Below are 15,161 nucleotides of genomic sequence, written 5' to 3' on the forward strand. Positions count from 1 at the left end.
TGGAGGGAGGGGGGGAGGGAGGGAGAAGAGAATGATTAATGTGCTATTACTTGGAGGCATTACACATAGTACCAATCACAGCTAAGAACTGAATTACTTGATATCATTTACAATGTACTCATAGAAAGGGGAGGGGCCAGATAGAGAAAAGGGCATGTGGGAGATGAGAGGGAGAGACCTGGAAAGAAGGGAGATGAAAGGAGAGAAAGATAGGAAAAGAGATGACCTAAACATGAAAAGGCAATCATAGAAAACATTGCTGAGTAAGATAAAACATTTCCACAATCAAGACCCTCGTATCCAAACGACTTAACATTTGAATTACTATAATGTTTTCTTTAATGTGTTTCCTCAAACCATACAATTTACTGTAGCTAAGTATCAAATGAACAGTAAACCATACAATTTACTGTAGCTATGTATCAAATGAACACTAAACCATACAATTTACTGTAGCTAAGTATCAAATGAACAGTAAACCATGAAGGTGGCTATTTTCATGGAAATCATTATCGCTGGCTTCAACCCATCTCCACGAGGTTACTGCTGTCCTTGGGACATCCCTACCCTTAACCCTAATCCTAACCTTAACCCCTACCCTAACCTAACCTTAACCCTTAACCTAACCCTAACCTTTTTAGATGTATTCTTCCATGGGGTAGAGACGTCCCAAGGATCCCGGAAAGACTATCTCAACTATCAACCAACCATCAAATAATCTTTGACTAGGATCTACTCTATAGTGTGCGTCCCAAATGGCACCCTATTCCCTACATAGTTTCCTACTTTTGACCAAAGCCCATAGGGCTGTTGTCAAAAGTGCACTATAGGAATAGAGTGCCATTTGGGACGCATAGATAGCCAGAGGTTAGGCCTCCCGAGAGCTTAAAAACATCTTTACTGTATCTCCCTTTCCCAACAACTTGATTATAATTATGCTGTAGATTGATAGGAATGATGATAGGGAAATTGCCTTGTCCTCTGCAGGTGGTCATTTGAGTTTTCTCTGAGAGTTGAATGGGTCAGACAAATACACACAGACATGTATGTGCACACTCACATACACACATTTCTTACGGAAAAAGAACCATCCATCTGTTTTCTTTCTATTTTGTTTTGTTTTGGTTTAGTCAGAAGACAAACTTTCTTTCGACTGCTCAAGGCTATGTCTGGGGGGGGCCAAAGTCAGGCCATTCTTCGTCTGGACAATAGAAGAAGAGAGTTTGCAACCGAAGGACACTGTTTGAGGCCCTTTCCCTCTGGGTTAACACTGGACCCACAAAGCTTGGGAAACAATCATAAAGTGCGTCTCAAATGACACCCTATTCCCTATAGGCTCTGGTCAAATGTAGAAGAACTGTAGGTCTCAGAAAACCGATATGGACTTTGAATGTACCATTGCTGTGGGAAGATGCAAGGCATGCTGCCTGTTTATGCTGTTGCCAAACGCTTCATGCTCTTGCCAAATCCCATTTCTGTCAATGTCACAACAAACATGACAAGTCCATTAGGAGTTGGCAAGGAACAAGAAAGAAACTGGAAGAAACAGACCCAGACTAGGAAGATGCTGTCCTAAAATCAGAATCATCTGGTATAGAACCTTATCCTATACTCCTGCAGTATATATTGATGTTCTGGAATCAGTATCAGCAGCTGCTCTAGAACATTAGAGTAACACATGCTGTTCTAGAATCCTTTATACACTAGAAAAACAGTCTAAGGTACAGTATATTCATATGAAGTAATTTTGTAGAATATTATGTAATATACTGTAGTTGTACTTTGCGTGGAATGGATAATATGGTAGGAACATGGTAAGGGGGAAGAGAGAAGGACAGATTTAAGTGTTCCGATGGAATCCATTCCTACCTGGTTACAATTCCATTCCTGGGGGATTACCAGGAAGCTAGAACCTTATAAACAACCTCATATCATTGGAATGGGCACAGGATGAAGGGAATTAAAGAGGTATAGAATAACAAATGAAAACCAGAAACAAGAAAATAAAGAGGGAGTAAGAGGAGTGACCCATACAGGACTAGTGGGTTGGGACAAAAACTCCTCGAAACCCCCACTCTACTCTACTCTGGTGGTCCATTTTGATGAATCCTTTACCCAGACTGGAGCTGCGGAATGTGTGTGTTTATAATGTGTGTGTGTGTATATATGTACTGTCAGGTCCAAAATAATTGGCACTCCTGATGAAGACTATATGAAATAAATAACACAGATACTGAGCCACAGTATATTGTATGCTGACATTTTTTGAAAAAACAAAAAAAACAATGGCTCAAAGAAAGTTTAAAAAAAATCTAATAAGGATAGGTGTCAAAATGATTGGTACCCCTGTTTTCAGTACCTTTTCATCCCTCACCTTGTGAGGATAATGGCACTTTGCCTTTTCTAATGTTTTATGAGATTGAAGAACACATTGGGAGGGATATTGCAGATAGATTGTGGCTTTCATGAAAGTTATTGTCTGCATAATTTCCAATCCCCCATATATATATTTTTTAAACAAACAAAATATAACTATTTTAAAATACACTGTCTGTAAAATGTATATAGTGTGTATAAGCTGGAAGTAGAAGCCTATGTGTTGTTGTCCATTAGTTTACTCCAATTAGGGGAGGGGTGGTAGGGTTAGAAGAAAATAAAGAAAAATATATTTTAAAAATAATAATAAAAAAAGCTATTGTCAAATATATATTATAATTTTGTATTATTATTTTTAAAATATATTTTTCTTTATTATTTTCTCCTAACCCTACCACCCTCCCCTAATTGGAGTAAACTAATGGACAACAACACTCAGGGTTCTACTTCCAGCTTATACACACTATATACATTTTACAGACAGTGTATTTTAAAATATTTATATTTTGTTTGTTTTTAATCCCATCCTTCAGGTTCTCTCAACCAGTCTAAGGTACATCTATATCTGAAGACCGTCCAGTTTTGATTTCTATTTGACATATATTTTTAACTGTGCTGTTTCACAAAAGTTCTTAACCTATATACATTTTACAGACACAGTATATTGTACATTAGTTATCTTGTTGTTTTTAGTCCCAACCTTCAGCTCCACTCAACCCTTCCCGTCTATCTCTGAACACCATCCAGTTCGTGATGTGCTGTGATGGCACAGCTGTCAATTTTTGGGGTCCTTAAATGAAACTGGTATACCTTTTTATTTATCACAATTTTCTTTAACCAATTTGGTCTTTAAAGCAGGGCCGACAGACAAGTTCCTTACTTTTTCCCCCTTCCACTTGCCTTCTCCATTTCTGTTGTAATGCTGCAATTAGTTGGTTGCAATTTTGGGTAGAGCTGACATTACTATATAGTTCTGTTAGCTGCATGTGTGACATAACTCCATTAGTTACATTTATGATATCCATACAGAATCTTTCCAGATCCTTGATATTCTTTGTCTGACCTTATGGACTGCCCACTTCAATTCAAACCACAGGTTTTCAATGGGGTTTAAGTCCGGAGACTGAGATGCCATTGCAAATTTTAGATTTTGTGGTCAATTAACCATTTCTTTGTGGATTTTCATGTGTGCTTGTGGTTAATGTCTTGTTGTAAGATCCACTTGCGGCCGAATTTCAGCCTCCTGGCAGAGGCAACCAGGTTTTTAGCTAAAATATCCTTGTACTGGGTAAAGTTCATGATGCCTTGAAAATTGTTTTGTTGACGGTCTCTTTCCCTGCCTCTACGTCAATTCCAAGCTGCGCCCAGCTCTTCATGTACAATTTGACAATTGATAATATTGTCACCCATCAGACTATTGTCAATTTAACCTTGTCTATAGGCTAACTATATTATTATACAGTACCAGTCAAAGGTTTGGACACACATATTCATTCAAGGGTTTTTCTTTATTTTTTACTATTTTCTACATTGTAGAATAATAGCGAAGACATCAAAACTCTGAAATAACACATATGGAATCATGTTGTGGCCAAAAAAGTGTTAAACAAACCAACATATATTTTATATTTGAGATTCTTCAAAGTAGCCACCCTTTGCCTTGATGACAGCTTAACAGAGTCTTGGCATTCTCTCAACCAGCTTCACGAGGTAGTCACCTGGAATGCATTTCAAATAACAGGTGTGCCTTGTTAAAAGTGAATTTTTGGAATTTCTTTCCTTCTTAATGTGTTTGAGCCAATCAGTTGTGTTGTGACAAGGTAGGGGTGGTATACAGAAGATAGCCCTATTTGGTAAAAGACCAAGTCCATATTATGGCAAGAACAGCTCAAATAAGCAAAGGGAAACGACAATCCATCATTACTTTAAGACATGAAGGTCAGTCAATATGGAAAATTTCAAGAACTTAAAAAATTTCTTCAAGTGCAGTCGCAAAAACCATCAAGCACTATGATGAAACTGGCTCTCATGAGGACCGCCACAGGAAAGGAAGACCCAGAGTTACCTCTGCTGCTGAGGATAAGTTCATTAGAGTTACCAGCCTCAAAATTTGCAGCCCAAAGCCTTCATGGTTGAATTGCTGCAAAGAAACCACTACTAAAGGACACCAATAAGAAGAAGAGATTTGCTTATGCCAAGAAACACGAGCAATGGACATTAGACCTGCGGAAATCTGTCCTTTGGTCTGATGACTCCAAATTGGAGATTTGTGGTTCCAACCGCCGTGTCTTTGTGAGACAAAAAGTAGGTGAACGGATGATCTCCGCATGTGTGGTTCCCACCGTGAAGCATGTAGGAGGAGGTGTGATGGTGTGGGGGTGCTTTGCTGGTGACACTGTCAGTGATTTATTGAGAATTCAAGGCACACTTAATCAGCATGGCTACCACATCATTCTACAACAATATGCCATCCCATCTGGTTTGCGCTTAGTGGGACTATAATTTATTTTTAACAGGACAATGACCCAACACACCTCCAGGCTGTATACGGGCTATTTGACCAAGAAGGAGAATGATGGAGTGCTGCATCAGATGAACTGGCCTCCACAATCACACGACCTCAACCCAAATGAGATGGTTTGGGATGAGTTGAACCGCAGAGTGAAGGAAAAGCAGCCAACAAGTGCTCAGCATATGTGGGAACTCCTTCAAAACTGTTGGAAAAGTATTCCAAGTGAAGCTGGTTGACAGAATGCCAAGAGTGTGCACAGCTGTCATCAAGGCAAAGGGTGGCTATTTTGAAGAGTCTAAAATATAAAATATATTTGTTTCACACTTTTTTGCTTACTACATGATTCCATATGTGTTATTTCATAGCTTTGATGTCTACGCTATTATTCTACAATGTAGAAAATAGTCAAAATAAAGAAAAACCCTTGAATGAGTAGGTGTGTCAAAACCTTTTACTGGTACTGTATGTGTGAAATTAGTTTCAATATACAATGCATTTGGAAAGTATTCAGACCCCTTCCGTTTGTCCACATTTTGTCATGTTACTGCCTTATTCTAAAATGTATTAAATACAACATTTTCCTCATCAATCTACACACAATATACCATAATGACAAAGCGAAAACAGGTTTTAAAATAAAATAACAGAAATACCATACTTATTTAAGTATTCAGACTCTTTGCTATGAGACTTCCATTGACATCCTTGAGATGTTTCTACAACTTGATTGGAGTCCACCTGTGGTAAATTCTATTGATTGGACATGATTTGGAAAGGCACACACCTGTCTATATAAGGTCCCACAGTTGACAGTGCATGTCAGAGCAAAAACCAAGCCATGAGGTTGAAGGAATTGTCCGTAGAGCTCAAAGACAGGATTGTGTTGAGGCACAGATCTGGGGAAGGGTACCAAAAAAGTTCTGCAACATTGAAGGTCCCCAAGAACACAGTGGCCTCCATCATTCTTAAATGGAAGAAGTTTGAGTGGCCCAGCCAGAGCCCAGACTTGAACCCAATCTATTATTTCTGGATAGACCTGAAAATAGCTGTGCAGCAACGCTCACCATCCAATCTGACAGAGCTTGAGAGGATCTGCAGAGAATAATGGGAGAAACTCCCCAATTACAGGTGTGTCAAGCTTGTAGCGTCATACCAAAGAAGACTTGAGGCTTTAATCGCTGCCAAAGGTGCTTCAACAAAGTACTGAGTAAAGGGTCTGATTACTTATGTAAATGTGATATTTCAGTTATATATATATTTTTTGTAAAATTTCTAAAAACCTTTTCTTTCTCTGTCGTTATGGGGTATTGTGTGTAGATTGATGAGAAGAAAAAAAAACGATTTCATCCATTTTAGAATAAGGCTGTAATGTCACAATATCTGACTCATTTCAGGAAACTAAACATATGTCGCGCATCAATACTTCACAGGAGCCATTTGAACATCAACTTTTTTTTTAAATCAAAATGTGTTTTTTGGCAGAAATGCCTTCTAGAAAATGTGAACTTTCATGTGCCTTAATAACAAACTTTTATGTCATCTGTAAATACAAGATGGCATTCAGCCACAGAAAAAGCGAGCAACTTTCCCACTAGCCATGATTGGCTGAGATCATGAGTGAGCTGGCCATGCCGGGAGATAAGTTCAGATTGGTATGCTATGTGACACGTTTCTGTCTATTTGAGCTGGTCAGTATGTGTAGGTAATCCTGTCTAACGCAGCTTTTTAAAAATATATCACGAGGTAGAACTGCATAAGTGTTGCCCTCCGCTTTCTGTAGGACCGAGTTTTGAAATCAGTGAAATTAGAGTATGATAGCTAAAGAGATGGAAAAAACACCTGTTTCTGGATTACATCTTCAAACCAGGTAAGGCGAACTATGGCATCCTCGACAGGGAGAAGCGTCCATTCCATGTATACGGGTAAGATAGACAAGATAGCTACATTTTCTGATATTATACGTTTCTAATTTTGACAGAAAGTTGTTTTTATTTCATGTTATAGTGTACTGAATTCAGAGGGCAGAAATGATTACATGTTAAAGTGTTAGACCTCTCACTAAAGGCATCAGTCATACAAAAGTTATACTTAAATCTGAACTTGTTCTCTAGCAAATTAGTAAGAATGGCTCACCCATGTTCAAGAATGGCCTTTTTCACATTATTCAGATTTCGGTTATTTGAAAACGAAATCATCTCCAAAATTGTCACACGCTGATCTGTTTCACCTGTCTTTGTGCTTGTCTCCACCCCCCTCCAGGTGTCGCCCATCTTCCCCATTATCCCCAGTGTATTTATACCTGTGTTCTCTGTTTGTTGCCAGTTCGTTTTATTCGTCAAAATTACCAGCGTTTTTCCCGTTGCTCCTGTCTTTTTCTAGTTCCTGTCTTCTATTTTTTCATGGTTTTGACCATTCTGCCTGCCCTGACCCTGAGCCTGCCTGCCGTTCTGTACCTTATGGACTCTGATCTGGATTACTGACCTCTGCCTGTCCTTGACCTGTTGTTTTGCCTGCCCCCTGTTCTAGTAATAAATGTTTGTTACTTCGACACTGTCTACATCTGGATCTTCTCCTGAAACGTGATAAAAATATAGTTCTTTTTTAAACAAGCCATAGAAACTTGGTTGCAATTTCAGTTTAATCCACCAGAAAAGACAGAACAAATAATACAACAAATATTGTGGTTAAACTCAAATATACTAATTGATAAAAAATATAAAAATACAATTTAAAAAATGTATAATCTTTGTAAATTATATCATAATTAGGACTGGTGGATTTATGTCACACATGCAGCTAACACAAATATATGGAAATGTCTGCTCTACCCAAAATTACAACCAACTAATTGCAGCATTATTGCAAAAATGGAAGGAGCAAGTGGAAGGGGGGAAAAGTAAGGAACTTGTCTGTCAGCCCTGCATTAAAGACCAAATTTGGTTAAAGAAAATTGTGATAAATAAAAATATATACCAGTTTAATTTAAGGACAGCTGTGCCATATAGATTGCAAAATAGTTGGGAAGAGATTTTCGATGTACCGATTCCATGTCACATGGTTTATGAATTGCCTTGCAAAACGATGCCGGATTCAAAACGTATAATTTTTACATTTAAATGATTATACAAAATTCTTGCAACCAATAGAATGTTATAGATATGGGGGATACAACCTTCCCAGCTCTGCAGATTTTGCTGCAACGAGGCAGAGTCATTAGATCATTTATTTTGTCCATATGTAGCTTGTTTTTGGTCACAGGTCCAGGAATGGCTGAAGAATTGCAACATTTACAGTACCTACAGCTAACCCTGCAGATAGCAATACCAAAAGGCACCTAAATGACTCTCAGACCATGAGAAACAAGATTCTCTGGTCTGATGAAACCAAGACTGAACTCTTTGGACTGAATGCCAAGCGTCACGTCTGGAGGAAACTTGGCTCCATCCCTATGGTGAAGCAAGTTTCCTCCAAAATTTCAAATTTTGCTACATAAGACCAAATCGAGCTGGTTGGTCGCAAATGGCAACATGCAACAATTTAAAAAATGTTACTGTGTTACAGTTCATGTAAGGAAATCAGTCAATTGATTGTAGGTGAGGGTGGGAGGTCCTGTATAAACACAAACTCACTTTGTTGACAATTTCCTTCACAACAGCTCTGCACTGCGCGGCGAAGCACAAGAAGTATGAATGCCCTGTCTTCTGCAGAGGCCATATCACCATAAATGCTGCAAGGCCAATGCAGATGTCGAATTGACCATTCAGCGTCTTCAGACGGGATGTAAACAAATTTGTCCAAAACATTTGAGAGAAATAAGCTTTTTGTGAGTATGGAACATTTTTAGAATATTTTATTGCAGCTCATAAAACATGGGACCAACACATTACAGGTTGCATTTATACTTTTGTTCAGTGTAGTTTAGGTGTAGTTTCGATGGGCCATTAGCTGATGACATGTCCTCTTAAAACAGCTTATAACACAAATTCTGTTTGTGATATTGAGATTCTAACAACGACAGTGTGTTATGTAGACTTATTTAGGAAAAGTCAAGGACGGGGGGACATGAGTTTAAAAATGAGTAATTACACATTTAAATTTGTTTTGCGTCCACATGACGCTCTCTGCTTTTCTAGTGTTAAATGTGGTCTTTTTTTTGCTGGACATTTGTAGAATTTTTAGCATCTCAAATGGAACCAAGTTCTATTTTAGGGTTCGGCAATGCAGATGTTGGCCGATCTGGTTTCCCTGTTAGGGTAAGTTTGGGGCGGCAGGTACACTAGTGGTTAGAGCGTTGGGCCAGTAACCGAAAGGTTGTTAGATCGAATCCCTGAGCTGACAAGGTAAAAATCTGTCATTCTAACCCCTGAACAAGGAAGTTAACCCACTGTTCCTAGGCTGTCATTGTAAATAAGAATGTGTTCTTAACTGACTTGCCTAGTTAAATAAAGGTTAAATAAAAAGTGTAGAAAGAAAAACAAAGAGCAGTGAGGATTCTGGAACATTTACTATGACTTTAAGAAGGTTGAATACATTCTCATATGATTTGGTTCTGTTGCAAGAATACACCATGATCAGGGCCAGGAGTTTTTCCTGTCCTTGTGACCTGATGAATCATTGTAAACATGACTGATCGGATATGAATCCTCTAATCTCCATCCCTATGACGCCTGTTCCGTTTATTCTTTCCATTTCATTTATACTCCCCGTTTGTCATGTCCGCAACTGGGACAGCTTTCCACTGGAGTCATCATTACTCCATACTGTACCTGCCTGACCAGGTCGGGAATCAAAGGTTAGAGGTCAGAGATTACAGGTCATATCCTGTTCAAACTATATCAGGACATGATCAAGAGAACATGATGATACAGACCGCATCAAACTGCATCACCGTCACACTTGTTTTATAGGATGGCTGTTGCCAGTATGTGTGAAAAACGTACCAGAAAATGATTTATGAAAGGGCAGGGAAGGGGATCTCCTGTCAAATGTTACGTCACACTGCTCTTTTGCTATACAGCGTACATACACACACAAACACACACACAAACACACACACACACACACACACACACACACACACACACACACACACACACACTGGCTGGGATTCAATCAGAGGCGTCAATCAGAGACAATGACAATGGGATTCGATCACAGACTTGTCGTCAGACAATTTCCTTGACAATCTAGAAAATCACATTGATCACGGTTATATGCACACAATAATACAATTGTGGATAGTCAGATGAATATAATAGTTTGTTTATAATGTTTACATGCTTTGCAAGAATAATGATTTCCCTAATAATCCTGTTTACATGGACACATCTGATTTTGATAAATGCAGAAAATCACCAATCAAAATGTACAATGTATTTTCCACATTTACATAAGTATTCAGACCCTTTACTCAGTACTTTGTTGAAGGACCTTTGGCAGCAATTACAGCCTTGAGTCTTTGTGAGTATGACACTTCAAGCTTAGCACAGCTGTATTTGGGGAGTTTCTTCCATTTTTCTCCGCAGATCCTCTCAAGCTGTGTCAGGTTGGATGGGGAGTGTCACTGCACAGCTATTTTCAGATCTCTCAGAGATGTTCAATCGGGTTCAAGTCCGGACTCTGGCAGTGCCACTCAAGGACATTCAAAGACTTGTCCCGAAGCCACTCCTTCATTGTCTTTTTTAAAATGTATTTGAATTTTATATTTTTATATTTCTTTCTCCTTTATTACCCTCCAACCCTACCACCCCTCCCCTAATTGGAGCACACTAGTGAACAACAACGCTTAGGCGTGTATTTCCAGCTCATACTGTACATACTATATACATTTTATGGACACAGTCTATTTTACAATAGTTTTATTTTGTTTGTTTTTAACTCTTGTTCTTCTTCTACCCTCACCCTCTCCCATATATTTATGATGTCCATCCTGTTTGATTTCTATGTCTTTCAACTGTGCTCTTTCAGAAAAGTTCCTAACCTATATACGTTTTACGGGCACAGTATGTCTTACATTAGTTATCTTGTGGTTATTAGTTGTTATTAGTCCCAACCTTCAGCTCCATTCAACCCCTCCCATCTATCTCTTAACACCATCCATATTGGATTTCTGTTTGCCATATATTTTTCAACTGTGCTGTGATGTTTCACAAAAGTTCTGAACCTTTCTATTCTCATTGTTTCTACAGATTGTAAATTGAAAATAAAAATATTTGCTAAAGGCATTATTATATTATTGATCGATTGACTATGATTTTTCAGACCGCCCAGTAGTGCTATCTGCAGGGTTATCTCCAGGTAAATATTACAATTCTTCAGCCATTCCTGGACCTGTGTCCAAAAACAAGCTACATATGGACATTGCCAAAACAAATTATCTAATGATTCTGCCTCTTCGCAGCAAAATCTGCGGAGCTGGGAAGTTTGTATCCCCCATATATATAACATTCTGTAGGTGGCAAGAATTCTGAATAATAAGTTAAACAGAAAAATGTGAAGTTTTGAATCCGGCATCATTTTGCGAATCAGTTCATAAAACATGTGCCATGGAATTGGTACGTCAAAAATCTCTTCCCAACTATTTTGCAATCTATATGGCATGGCTGTCAATTTTTTGGTCCTTAAATTAAACTGGAATACTTTTTTATTTATCGCAATTTTCATTAACCAATTATGGTCTTGAATGCATTGTCTTGGCTATGTGCTTAGGGTTGTGTCCTTTTGGAAAGTGAACCTTCGCCCTGGAGCAGGTTTTCATCAAGGATCTCTTGGTACTTTGCTCCGTTCATCGTTCATCTTACCTGACTAGTCTCCCAGTCCCTGCCGCTGAAACACATCCCCACAGCATGAGTTTCTCCAGACGTGACGCTTGACATTCAGTCCAAAGAGTTCAGTCTTGGTTTCATCAGACCAGAGAATCATGTTTCTCATGGTCTGAGAGTCATTTAAGTGCCTTTTGGCAAACTCCAAGTGTGCTGTCATGTGCCTTTTACTGAGGAGTGGCTTCCGGGCCACTCTGGCCATTCTACCATAAAGGCCTAATTATTGGTGGAGTGCTGCAGAGATTGTTGTCCTTCTGAAAGGTTCTCCAATCTCCACAGAGGAAATCTGGAGCTTTGCAGTGTGACCACTGGGTTCTTGGTCACCACACTGACCAAGGCCCTTCTCCCCCGATTGCTCAGTTTGGCCAGGAGGCCAGCTCTAGGAAGAGTCTTGGTGGTTCCAAAGTTCTTCTATTTAAGAATGATGGAGGCCTCTGTGTTCTTGGGACCTTCAATGCTTCAGAAATTTCTGGTACCCTTCCCCAGATCTGTGCCTCGACACAATCCTGTCTCAGAGCTCTACAGACAATTCCTTTGAACTCATGGCTTGGTTTTTGCTCTGACATACACTGTTAACTGTGGGACCTTATATAGACAGGTGTGTGCCTTTCCAAATCATGTCCAATCAATTGAATTTACCCAAGGTGGACTACAATCAAGCTGTAGAAACATCTCAAGGATGTCAATGGAAATGGGATGCACTTGAGCTCAATTTTCTAGTCTCATAGCAAAGGGTCTGAATACTTATGTAAATAAGGTATTTACGTTTTTTATGTTTAATACACTTGCTAAAATTTCTAAAAACCTGTTTTCACTTTGTCATTATGGTGCATTGTGTGTAAATTGATGAGAATTTTTTTTTTAAATCCATTTTAGAATAAGGCTGTAATGTAACAAAATGTGGAAAAAGTCAAGGGGTCTGAATACTTTCCGATTGCACAGTATATTCTACCACAGTGACCATGTTATTTTTGCGAAGACTATTTGATTCTGAGTTCGGACATATACAGTTGAAGTCGGAGGTTTACATACACCTTAGCCAAATACATTTAAACTCAGTTATTCACACTTCCTGACATTTAATCCTAATAAAAATTCCCTGTCTTAGGTCAGTTAGGATCACCACTTTATTATAAGAATGTGAAATGGCAGAATAATAGTAGAGAGAATGATTTATTTCAGCTTTTATTTCTTTCATCACATTCCCAGTGGGTCAGAAGTTTACAAACACTCAATTAGTATTTGGTAGCATTGCCTTTAAATTGTTTAACTTGGGTCAAACGTTTTGGGTAGCCTTCCACAAGCTTCCCACAATAAGTTGGGTGAGTTTCTAATGAAATTAAATCAAATTTTCTTTGTCACATACACATGGTTAGCAGATGTTAATGCGAGTGTAGCGAAATGCTTGTGCTAGTTCCGACCATGCAGTAATATCTAACAAGTAATCTAACACTAACAATTTCACAACAACTACCTTATAGTGTAAAGGAATGAATAAGAATATGTACATAAAAATATATGAATGAGCGATGGCCGAACGGCATAGGCAAGATGCAGTAGATGGTGTAGAGTACAGTATATACATTTGAGATGAGTAATGTAGGGTATGTAAACATTATATAAAGTGGCATTGTTTAAAGTGGCTAGTGATACATTTATTACATCATTTTTTGTCATTATTAAAGTGGCTAGAGATGAGTCAGTATGTTGGCAGCAGCCCCTCAATGTTAGTGATGGCTGTTTAACAGTCTGATGGCCTTGAGATAGAAGCTGTTTTTCAGTCTCTCGATCCCCGCTTTGATGCACCTGTACTGACCTCGCCTTTTGGATGATAGCAGGGTGAACAGGCAGTGGCTTGTGTGGTTGTTGTCCTTGATGATCTTTTTGGCCTTCCTGTGACACCAATTTTGGTCCATTCTTCCTGACAGAGCTGGTGTAACTGAGTTAGGTTTGTAGGCCTCCTTGCTTGCACACGCTTTTCAGTTCTGCTCACAGATTTTCTATAGGATTGAGGTCAGGGCTTTGTGACGGCCACTCCAATACCTTGACTTTGTTGTCCTTAAGCCATTTTGCCACAACTTTGGAAGTATGCTTGGAGTCATTGTCCATTTGGAAGACCCCTTTGCGACCAAGCTTTAACTTCCCGACTGATGTCTTGAGATGTTGCTTCAATATATCCACAACATTTTCCTCCCTCATGATGCCATCTATTTTGTGAAGTGCACCAGTCCCTCCTGCAGCAAAGCACCCCCACAACATGATGCTGCCACCCACGTGCTTCACAGTTGGGATGATGTTCTTCGGCTTGCAAGCCTCCCTCTTTTTCCTCCAAACAGAGGACATTTCTCCAAAAAGTACAATCTTTGTCCCCATGTGCAGTTGCAAACCATAGTCTGGCTATTTTATGACGGTTTTGAAGCAGTGGATTCTTCCTTGCTGAGTGGCCTTTCAGGTTATGTCGATATAGCACTCATTTTACTGTGGATATAGATACTTTTGTACCTGTTTCCTCCAGCATCTTCACAAGGTCCTTTGCTGTTGTTCTGGGATTGATTTTGGACTTTTCGCACTAAAGTACATTCATCTCTAGGAGACAGAACACGTCTCCTTCCTGAGCGGTATGACGGCTGCGTGGTCCCATGGTGTTTATACTTGCGTACAATTGTTTGTACAGATGAACGTGGTACCTTTAGGCATTTGGAAATTGCTCCCAAGGATGAACCAGACTTGTGGAGGTCTACAATTTATTTTCTGAGATCTTGGCTGATTTCTTTTGATTTTCCCATGATGTCAAGCAGAGGCACTGAGTTTGAAGGTAGGCCTTGAAATACATCCACAGGGACACCTCCAATTGACTCAAATGATGTGAATTAGCCTATGAGAAGCTTCTAAAGCCATGGCATCATTTTCTGGAATTGTCCAAGGTGTTTAAAGGCACAGTCAACTTAGTGTATGTACACTTTTGACCCACTGGAATTGTGATACAGTGAATTATAAGTGAAATAATCTGCCTCTAAACAATTGTTGGAAAAATTACTTGTGTCTTGCACAAAGTAGATGTTCTGTATTATGTATTACTAGCTTGAAGTGAAAGATAAAATTGGTGCACTCCACAGATCATATGGGAACCATGGACAAGGTGTGTGTGTGTGTGTGTGTGTGTGTGTGTGTGTGTGTGTGTGTGTGTGTGTGTGTGTGTGTGTGTGTGTGTGTGTGTGTGTGTGTGTGTGTGTGTGTGTGTGTGTTTGTTCATCATCAGGCTTGATTAAATAACAGACACAGGAAAAGCTGTCCTGATCACTCCAAACGTCACCAGAAGGGGAAAGAAGCCAAAGGAAAGTATCCATTTTGAATAGAATAACTAAAATAATCCAACCTGCATTGTTCCAGGTTTGTTTGAACTTCAGCGATCTTGTCTGACTATCATTGTTAGGCCAAATAAGACAACAATA

At 39.1% G+C, this 15,161-nt stretch overlaps 1 protein-coding gene across 2 annotated transcripts in view; it reads right to left on the reverse strand.

Moving 5' to 3' along the window:
• arhgap36 (Rho GTPase activating protein 36) overlaps positions 1 to 15,161 on the reverse strand; it is a 96,037-nt gene that overhangs the window by 39,579 nt on the left and 41,297 nt on the right. The window lies entirely within an intron of this gene.

The sequence above is a fragment of the Salmo salar genome, chromosome ssa07 (assembly GCF_905237065.1).
Source record: "Salmo salar chromosome ssa07, Ssal_v3.1, whole genome shotgun sequence".
NCBI classification, from domain to species: Eukaryota; Metazoa; Chordata; class Actinopteri; order Salmoniformes; family Salmonidae; genus Salmo; species Salmo salar.